Source organism: Coptis chinensis, chromosome 3 (assembly GCF_015680905.1).
Source record: "Coptis chinensis isolate HL-2020 chromosome 3, ASM1568090v1, whole genome shotgun sequence".
Taxonomy (NCBI): Eukaryota; Viridiplantae; Streptophyta; class Magnoliopsida; order Ranunculales; family Ranunculaceae; genus Coptis; species Coptis chinensis.
In genome coordinates, this window is record NC_141458.1 from 61,920,194 (window position 1) to 61,931,889 (window position 11,696).

An 11,696-nucleotide genomic window follows, 5' to 3' on the forward strand; every position below is an offset into this window, starting at 1 on the left:
TGCCAACAACCATTCATCCCTTTGATGCTATGACGGAAGATGAATTTTTCAATCTCTATCCCAGTGATCCTTTTGACCCACCTATTGAGGAATGTCTTGCATATATCAAGATTTCTCACGATATGGACTTGAGAGCTCTAGCTGAGAATCATTCACCTTCCATCACCAATATTCCCACCCTCCACATTTTCAAAGGAACCTCGAAGTTTGCACTCAATCCTTTAGTTTCTCCCCGTGCTTTCATGATTTTTTAATCCACCTAGTAAACAAATACTTCCCAAGGATAAACCACTTGACACCTTCATTTTCGACTTGAGACAGGTCCCTAACTACACCATGAATGAAGTTTTGTGCTAAACCCACATCCTCATTTTTCCATGCTTTTTCTCTAAAACTTATCCCAATCCACCATATCTTCCACAACCATTCACTTTTCCACACTTATTCACTAGGACACCCTCTCGTTCAAAGATGAAACATAAGGTGCATGCTCGGTTATGTTATAGGTCTATCCGACTTCGCTTTCATTCCACTAGGCTGCGTCGTAGGAAATCTTGGTGCTTGATTGTGTTTGGATATGTTTTTTGTGATATTTATTTATGGAACGATCCACAACTATTTCGGTTGTTGATATATGATAAATTGCATATTCATACATATATTTAGATAAAGTCTCGAGTATCTGACTATAAACGACTCAATTTTTGTGTTTGGTGCATTTCCTTTCATTTCCATATATTGGTGAATGCACCATTCAGGTAACCGGGCCCTCCCTATGGAGTGTGTGGTTATAAGTACCGGATCCTAAGTCCACGGTTCACATAATTCACGCTTTCCACTCTTGCATGTTTTCTTGGTTTTGAGTCATGTTTCTCTATGGTGTGAATTATGTCTTTATCGCTTATTGTTTTCCTTTATATTAAACCTAATTCATAAAAAGTAAAAAAAGTTTAAAGCTATAAAAAATAGTAATCTAGCAAGTCTCGAATCGACCTTAAAAGACCCAAGTTTTCGCATAATACCAACTTTTTAAAGTATAGGCCAAACAAAAATTTCAAACTTAAAAAAGAGTTTTCCAATTTTGTTTGGGGGTGGCATGATTTTGGTATTCATTTCAAATCTTGTTGCCACCCTAAGCCTGTCATGTTTACTCCAAGAGTTTGTGTTAGTTAGTACGCAATGCTTTAATTGTGCTTCATATTATCATATCATCTTTACAATATTTCTCATTGCAGTCGCCAATTTTTTGCCACGCTTCTATGGTAAATTCTTTCCTTATCTCTTTACACTTTGAGGACAAATCGCTCGATTTGTTTGGGGTGGGATAGAAACATTTGCAAAAATTAGACACTTTAGGATGTAAATTATGCACTTTTATTTATAAAATGTTAAAAATTATAAAAATTAGTTAGTTACATAATTTAATTGTGTTATTGAATTGTTTCATGAACCCCTTCTTCCAAATTGTTTGGGGGTGGTATAGAAACACGATGTAAATGTTAAGCACATATTAGGTTGTATATTACGATTATTTTTGTCTTAAAAAAATAAAAATAAAAATAAAAAAAATAAAAATAAAAAGTTTATGCTATACACTTAGGAATATTGGTATTGTTTCTTTCTCTATGCTTTTAATAATCTAGAAGTCTCAATGTAGCTTTTGCATTAGAATAGTTTTTAGAAACTTAGGTTAATATGTAGGTAATAATCGTTGCATCTATCTATAAATATATTACATGAGTATCTATGATTGTTTGGCAAAGTTTTCAAATCTAGGCTAGAGTACTTATTCTACAAATCCTGTGAGAATATAGCCTAAAGCCTTATATGAGTGAAACATTTGAGAAATGACACAAGGGAGAAGTATATTCTGAATAGAGAAATCACACGTCCACTTGCTTGACCACTATACCATGTCCTAAGAGAGAATTTAGGCCCTTTTTAGATCGATATAGCTAGAAATTCCAACCTAAGTATATTTTCCGCTAGTCGCCTAATCGAGCTTTTTATTAGCCCTTTCATAAACCACAAATCCTTTACCCTCAAAAAAAAAAAAAAAAAAAAAAAAAAAAAATCAACCTACCCAATTTAGATAAGTCCGAGAATAGAATAAGGAAGAAAGAAGAAAGAGAAAACCTGTGTAAACAAAAGTTAGTTAATTGCTTCAGAAAATAAAGAAAAGAAGTTTCCATCCAAAGAAAAGAAAAATAAAAATAGAAATAAAATAAAAACTCCAAAAAAATAGAATAAGAGGAGTCAAAAGCCAAAGAAAAAGGAAAAAAAATATGGCTAAGGATAGAAACAAAGTGTAGAAGCAAAAGTAAATAACAAGGTTTTCTCTAGTTACATAATATGAAGACTCTATTATCTCATACTTGTCCCTTTTGAATATCCATTTCCTTCCTTCTTAAACTATCTCCTAATCCCCGCAACACCTAATAAAGACCTCTAGCTCAATTAGGAATAGGTTAGTGGGATAGTAAGTGGCAGATGTGTTTGATCAACTTCGGCTTCCTTGTGTGTCATTGAGATTGTAAGGTAAAGTATGCCCACCGCAACAATCGGAGTAGCAAAACTTGAGTGGAAAAATCGAGTGATTTTTGTCTTGACTTTTATATGAGAACCTACTTTCTAAGGACGCTTATTCCAAAGTTTCAGAAACGGACTCAAGCATCAGTATTTCATAGCATTACTCATTGTATATATGTTTATTTGTAGATGATTGATTATTATGCATATATTAGCTTAGGTTTCGACTTGATTACTCTATATGCATTGCTAGTGAGAGGTATAGTTAATTTAGAGCATGAATAAGGAAACAATAGTTTTATTTCTTAGTCGTTGTAGTATAGATGAAGTTTGTGAGTACCTTTACTAGAAAACTCTCACGAGACTATAACTCATCCACTAGGGAATTCCTAGTGGTTTAAGGCCTTGTTGCATATGGTCAATGCAATCGCACTCAACGAAACGAGAGTAGATAGAACTCCATTTTTGGTCACTTATTCTAATTTCTCATCTTTGCTTGAGGACAAGCAAAATGCTGTTTGGGAGTGGTTTGATAAGAGCCCAAAACTGTAGTTTTAACCCCTTAATAATCATACTTTTAGACCAATTATGTGAGTAATAATTAAGAGTTAACACTGATTACGTGTTTTTATGCATTTCAGGCTTCAAAGTCCATTATGTGCAGAAATGTACCACTTTAGCGAGATAAAGGAGCAAAGGTCGGTTACTAAGGAGTTCCGTGATTAAAGGCCAAGATTCAAGAAGATAAAGCCTTTCTAAAGCCCGGTCAAAAGCTGAAAAGTCGACGCCGGGCGTAAAACAACACACAAGTCGCCAGAACTTCCAAAGGTCAGATCTTTGGACTCGCCTCGAATGGGGCCTACCTTATGTCAAAACGACCGGCTCGGAAAGAGCTTTCCAATGGTCCAAGCTTTGACCCAATCAGAGGAGCAGAAGTGAACGAAAAGTCTATTGAAGCCAACTGCAGCTGAAGAGGCCTTTTTGGACTGAAAGAATTGGGTTTTGGGCCTGATGCACGATTTTTGGATCTGAATGTATAAAAACAAAAGCTTAGCTCTTTGTTAATGGTAGATAGTTAGACCTAGATTAAAGATTAGATTAGTAGCCTCCATTAATTAATTCTAGATCTAGTTTTCCTTAGATTTAATTAGTTTAATTTAATTAGTTTCATATCTTGTTTTTATTTAATTCCTTGAATGATTGTTCGTCATTTAATTAGATAAATAAAATAGTTATTATTATTCAATTTTGATTTTTGTCATTTGCATTTATAGATCTAATTTAAATTCTTGTTCTTATTTCATTCTTAGTTAATTAATTAGATTTCAATTATTGTTTAATTTAGATTAGTAAAGTTAGAATTTTGATATGATGTGTAGTTATAATTCAATAGGAAATGATGGGTTGATGATTCGAGGCTAAACCCTCCATTAAAGGGGTTGATGAAGCTTTGATGAAAACTTAGTGGTGTAGTGTAGAAGCATTGTAGAATCTATTCCACTCTAGAAGGCCGTGATTTGCCATGAGAATGGGTGGACGACCTCACATGCTAGTTAGTATTTGGTAGAAATGCCATGAACACTAGGGATTAGAACTCAAAATTCTTGCCGTAAGAACGTAAGAATCGAGATACAAGAACTTATGCTAGGTTATCAAGTTGGATTCAAGGTGGATTCAATTCCCCTCTAATCCTTTATCTAGATTCAAAAACAATCATATTTCCATAGCATTCGTAGTTTAAATTCAAATAATCAATTTCATATTGCATCGTAGTATAATTCCCCCTCGTAAAACTCTCATTAGACTTAAGACCGACTAATTAGATTAGAAAACATTCCATGCTAGAGCACTAAGAGTGGAACGAATTTGTGACTCCACTCTATTTCGATAGATTTGAGAGTAGAAACGTTGATAAACATATAGGCAATTAAATTAAGTTTTAGTTTACTTACGTTTTGAGTTTTATCGTTCATTTCGTAAGTAAACTATTCATTTTTTGTTTTATCAATATCACACTTTATGTGGTATAATTTGGAATATGATACTCTATATGACATATTTAAGTGTTAACTATTATGAAAGCGGTTCTCAGTATGGTACTTTATGTGACATATCTCAGTGTGTAAAATTGAGTTTGGGCCTAAAGCCCACAATTCGAGTGTCAAACCCCATTTAGCCTTGTTCTTTTCTCTTTCTTTCTTCTCTATCAACAATAAAAATAGCAAACTCCAAACTTCCGACAACAGTTAAATGGTAGAACCAAACTCCAAACTTCAAACAACCTAAAAGTACAGAGCTTGCAAATCCACTGCAGAAGATGAAGAAGAAAATGACCAATAGTAAAAAAACCATTAAGGACGAAAGCAACACCTATGAAAGTAGTTGATACAGCAAAGAAGAGAAAAAATGAGGAAAATATGCATTTAGAGTCAATGGGGAGGGGGAGCAAAAAGCGATGCCCGGGAGAGAAGGTCAAAGATAATTTTTAAGTTTGTTGTTAATTTATGGATTTTTAAGCATAAGCATTTGAGTTTTTTTAGGTTGGATTATTTAGAGGAATGTAATGTTATTAAATGATTGAATCTAAATAAATTCTATTCTATTACTTATTTTCATGCATAATCTACAGAAAATATAGTTAGCAACTAAGAAGAGGGAAGGGAAGGAAGTAGTAGTTCAGAGAGTGGATGAAGATAACAAGAACAAGAAGGAAGAGAAGGTAGTGGATGAAGATAAGAAAGAAACGAAATCTTATCCTTTTCGCTCAAGCTTGTTACCAATTTTTTATCTTGCCAATAAACTCCGTGAGTCAAAAGTTGGTGTTGATTTCAATGATCTAATGGGTAGAACACCATTTGGTCACATTTTTAGAGTGTTCTTTGATGATTTGTTGGACAAACAAATGTTGGTAAAAAAAACAAGCATCATAGTGGATATTATTAAAACTTACGATAAAAGGAAGAAGCATTCAAGTTAGGAGAGGTGTTTGTCAAATTAACATCTGAAGATATTTCTAGAGTGTTTGGTATGCCAATGAATGGGAGTCATGTGACTACAAACGTAGATGCAGACGAGTTGAGTAAAATGGGGTTTGTGACTCGTCACTTTGGCGGAGAAAAGAACTTGTCCAAGGAATTGATTGTAAATGCTATTTATAAAGTGGTGAATTCATAGAATGGCAAGCAGGATGAAGATGACTTCATCAAACTTATTTTATTATACATTATCACCACTCTTCTCTTTCCAACACCATCAAGAACACAGTGGTGGTTTTGAAGTACTTAGAGAGTGTAAAAAAAATGAATGAAGTATCCTGGCCAAAAGTGATACATCAAAACTTATGTGCCGAATGAAGATGTACTACCGTGAGCCTACTAAAGTAAAATCTTGCGCAATTATTCTTTTGGTAACTTACAATCTGAATTCACTCTAGTTTAGCCTTGTTTTTTTGTCATTTTATTATTAATTTCATTTTTACATGTTTACTATTTTTTTGTGGCTCTTGATATCGATCTCGGTTGTGTGTTCACGCCAATTTGGTTGATGCAATGCCAAATAGAGGTGCTGATTATGTACCTTCGCTTGCAAGATGGGATATTGTAACGCTTCAGAAAAAATGCTTCAGACTCAGCCTTGTCAAATTTGACCGTGGACAAGGTGAGCGAATGCATTAGAATTTGAAGTCATTTCCTTCCCCTATCGGTCTTCTTTGAAATTTCGATGTCGCCGAATTTCATTCCAATTATGGAAGTAGTTTTCACTGTCCGAACTCTGTTGCAATGTCAAGTTCATTTTATATTGATTTGATTTTTATCACTTGTGAAGTTCAAATTTCTTTCCCATGTCAAATAAACTTGACAATCGATCATGACACATGTCAAATGCATTTGACAATAGTTTTTTCCAATGTAATTTTTGCCCAGACAAATCCCCTATTTTCAATGTCAAATGAACACTTTACATTGAATTCTTATTGTGTGAAGTTATTATCGGTGTTTTCGTGTGACCAAAATCAAATTTAAGGAAGTGGAGCTTGTTACGTTGACAAGTGATCCGATTCCAACAGAAAAGGACTTAAGGGGAAGGTGTATTAAGTTGGAAGAAGAAAATCAAAGCCTGCGGGTAGAGAATGAAGCCTTGAAGGCCAAATTAAAAGAAAGAGAAGAGGATGCTAAAGAGAAGTCCAAGAAGGAGTCTGGGGTTGAGGCTGAAAAGGAGATGTCACCTTTTAGAGATAATGATATCCAAGCATTGCCATTGACACCGTCTGTTCTAGTGGATGTGATGCTAACAAATGAAGCCAACAAAGAGGAGCTACAATCGGAGTTGCGATCAATGGTTGTAAATCAAAAGAAAAAGACAAAAACGCCTACACAAAAAGTGAAGAAGAAGAATGAGAGAGAGGGAAAAAGGAAACTGATTACGGTAATATGTGTTGATGACTATCCGCCTATAATAAATCTTGGTGAAAAGCTACTTTCAGTAGAATCTTCAACAGCGTTTCAATGTCTTAATTCTCGAAAGCAGCTAGTGGTTGGGAGGTTTTTCAAGTTTGCACATGTCAAGTATGTAAAATCTAAGTCTATCTGAAAACCTTTTATGATGCCTACTGTTCATTTGATTGTAAAAAATGCGTAGTTGTTTGTATTTGCAATGGCAATTGAATAGGCCATCACCGAGATGTATATGTTATTGTATTAATTGGTGTACGTATTGTATGTGTTTCATTGCAGCACCGTTGCTTGGGATGGAGACACAATTCAAGTACACGGTAAACAGTTGGAAGAATTGATGCTTGACAGATTTGTTAATGGCCAGGTAAGCCAAACACACATTTTGTTCTCAACTTCTCATATATCATCGATGAAAATTGACTTACTTCTGGGATGCACTATGTATGTATTAAATTGGTATCCTCGAGAGATAGAGAAGAAAATTTATCCCGGTCATAAGCCTCAGAACAGAGCACTTAGACATTACTTTGACACTATAACTTGCGTATGTTCGAAACCTAGGGCTATATAATACACAGTGTTGCATGCTATTGGTATTGGTATATTCATTACATATTCTTAACGGTATTCTTATGAGGTATTCTTATTAGGTTATTATTAATATTTTTTGACAGACTGCTGTGATTTAGGCAAAACACTTTGAGAAGGTTTTTTTGATTGATCCACTGCACCAACTTCACGAAAATGTTAAGAATCTATTCTTTCCTCTGAATAGTGGAAAAACAGTCAAAGAAAATGGGGGATACCATTGGACGCTCCTACATTATAACATGATGGATAACGTATGGACACACTTTGATTCAATGAACACAAGATATCCCCTCACATCCATTCCCTATAGGAATGCCACGAAAGTAGTGAGTTACTAAACTTAAGTTTGTGCACTTGCATGTGAAACTGTTTTGTTGTCGATCTTAAGTTGTAGGTTTTGTTAGAGTATTTCTGACTGATGATATTTGTCATATCTTCTATCAATTTGAAATGGCAACACAGATGGAACGTGTCTATACAATTTTAAATGAACACATTGTGCAGAAGAAGAGCAAGAAACCCCTTTTAAAGGCTATGTTGTTGGAAATTGGAAAGTGCCCTCAACAACGACTAAATTCGTAAGTACTTCTAGCCTAGTTCTTTTGTGATAAAGTTTGTCGAACACTGGAAATGTGATGTGAGATTTTTAATACTTCTTTTGTTTGAGTTTAGGGTGGACTGCGGACTATTTGTGTGCAAATTCATGGAGTGGAAGGCACGTTCCATTGATCACTTCCCAAAATTACACAAAAACGCGATGACTGATTTTAGGGGGGAGTTACTGTACAAATTACTAACCGATGAACCATACTGTTGGAAAGCATAATAAAAGCAACGCCCCCGAAAAGCAAACGAATGTTGATGAGATTAACTGGGGGCTTACAACTGAGGATGCATTAGATTTGACTGTGGATGCTATGGATTTGATTGTGGATGCTATGGATTTGACTGTGATGACGTTGGAATGAAGTATCCGGATTTTGTTAGCACTTAGGGCTCGAGTTGGTCTTGTTTTAGTTATGTTAGCTAAGTATCGTAATTGTATTTGCATGAGCTACTTGTTTGAAGAATGGACTAATTGTATTAGCTTATGAGCTCTTTTATGAAATCAAAAACTTGGTTTGTTTCCTTTTCCTTTTTAAATGGTGTCTGTTCTGTTAAACTGACTTCATTTTAGTTTTGGAATGAAGATATGATGGTTGAAAGCAGTTCAGACAATATCACCTTTTATGTGCTTTACTTTTTAATATGACACGTTATGTGACATACTTACATGTGTTTATTATTATGAAATAAGTTATGAATATAACACTTATTGTGATATAATTTTGAATATGATACAAGCATGTTCAGTACTATGAAATAAGTTCGGAATATCACACTTATTGTGATATAATTTTCAATATGATACTCTATGTAATATATTAAGGTGTGTTAATCAGTTCTGAATATGACACTTTATATGGTATAATTTGTAATATGATACTCTATGTGACATATTCAATCGTGTTCAGTATTGTGAAATCAGTTCTGAATATGATATTTTATGTAGTATAGTTTTCAATATGATACTCTATGTAACTTATTAAGGCTTGTTCAATACTATGAAATCAGTTCAGCATATGACCCTTTATGTGGTATAATTGTCAATTTGACAGTCTGTGAACATCCTAACCAACAAACCATGAATAGATCAAACTATAAAATCATACACAAGTCATGAATATGAAAGTTAATATAAGTAGAGAAATAATAGCATTGTATCCCTTCATAACCAAAACAGACCACCATAAGTCAACTTACATTTCGAATATGTTACAATAAGTTTCCAAAAGAACAACACTATTACAAGATTCACAAAAACCGAAGGTCTTCGAGTTCCAACGTCAATTTGGTTGAGGCAATGCCAAATAGAACAACATTACGATAGACATTAGAGCAAAGGCTAATTAAAAGGTTGACAAAAAACTTAGGTCTTCGAGTTTCAACGTCTCCAAACTATCTAGGCAACAAAAAAGACGTGCAAACTTCTTGAAGCATACGTTCTCCATATCATCTATGGGCGCATTTTGTTTAGTTTTGACATTACCATTGAGACAGCAATGTGTTGCCGGAAATAAACCATATTCTCTTGCAAGTTCATATACAAATCCGCGTGGTTAGTTAAAATGAAGATTTAAGGTAACCAAACTATAGATAATTAATAGGACATATTGAGAAACATACTAGATTGTGTCAAATTGTTACCTGATCAAACCAATGTACCAACTTTTCCCCGTCCCAAAGCTCCATGAATTTCATCATGAACACCCCACAGTCGAAGCTATAGATATAAAGATACGTAATTACTATACTTTCAAAGATTGCACTAAACTCAAATTTGAAACTATAAGTTAATTAGGGCCATAAGATAAGATATATACCCATTGTGTTGTTGTGGCACATCTTTGCATTTCTCAATAACCCAGTCTTTCACATCACAATTTTTGGCATGGAAATCCCCAATCAGAGACAAAGTGTAGTGCATTTTCATAACCTAAGAAAACACAAAAGTCAAATTTAGTTCGAAAACAGATCACAAAAATACTTTTAAGTTGCAAAACTCACCATAGACTTCATCGAATCCGTCCCTCCACAAATGTAGGATGCGCTACCCGCAAGAGAGTCCAATATCACAACTTTGCGAGCACTAGGATCAAAGACATATAGCCACCAGTGATTACTGTCGACGACGGGCACAAACCACTACACAACCACAATCAAAAGTAGTTTAAGGTGGAACTCTCTACCAAAGTTGGGAACTACCTTATCAGACCATGAGTCATAGTAGAATCATCTTACTCTTCGATATTCGCTAATATCATTGTCCAATTTAATTACACGAGCTGCGGAAGTTAGCTGAGTCTCATTTTTTGTTTTAACCTACAAAAAACAACATTGGGTACTCAAAAGGTACATCATCATGTTAGCCTTTTATTATAGAACAAAACCATTTTCACTTCATACCTTACTCGCACCCATTAGGTAAGGGTAGTAATAGTGCCTATTGTAGCTCGTAGGCTTGCTGTTTTGCTCCGTGTTCAGGTATGCACACCAAGCAAAGACCAACTACACCAAATATAATAAGTAGCAAGGTAATTAAATTATTTTGTAATCTCAAAAGCATTAGTAGTTTCTAATTAAAAAACAGTGCAACAAAATGCGATCGTAACGTACGAAGCTAGTTACTCTGCCATTCCCAAGTAAACACTAAAATGTGGATCTATTCTCCGACCATATGCTGAAGTCCATGATGAAGTCCCTACACCAAAGAAAAGGAATTCAGTATGGTTTGGATGAAGTTCTACTGAAATTAACCATGTACATAAGCCAACACCGTTTACCCTGCTTTTCCATAAGGTGAGTATATTGAGCGGGATACATCTGCTTCCTCCATCAAGAAGCGATGACGTGAGGTTGTAACCAGTCTCCCTTCACATCTTTAAATGGATAATCTTCAACCTTGTTGTCCGATTCAATCTAGAAAGTGAATAAATTACTATGTGACATATTGAGGTGTGTTCATAAATATGAAAGCAGTTCTAAATATGACACTTCACGTGCTCTAATTGGAAATATGATACTCTATGCACTACTACAGAATGACACATATACCACGGTCAATAAGAACATTTATACCACGGTTCTTCCAAAAACCGTGGGAAATACTTATATACCACGGCGGAAATTTCTTTGGTCATTGGTTTACTAGTATATGCCACAGTTATATGAAAATCGTGGGATAAGTTGGGTCATATACCATGGTTAGTTTTTTTTTTCAGCATGAGAGTACTCCACATCCCCACTACCTTAAACATAAACAGTGGTATATAAATTTTCCACTTTCTACAGTGGTTTATGACTTATTTATCTTATATATAATAGGAGAACTTGCCCCCGTTTATTAGTCCCTGTATTCTCCATTTTAAACCAATCTTTTAAATCAAAAGGGTACCCAAATATCGGTAATTTAAATATTTCCAGAACTATAAAACTCAACGTCTTCACATAAAACAAGACACCATTTCGCGGTTTCCCAATTAAAATTAAAAAAAAAAAGTGTAAACCGTTCGTTACTCTTCT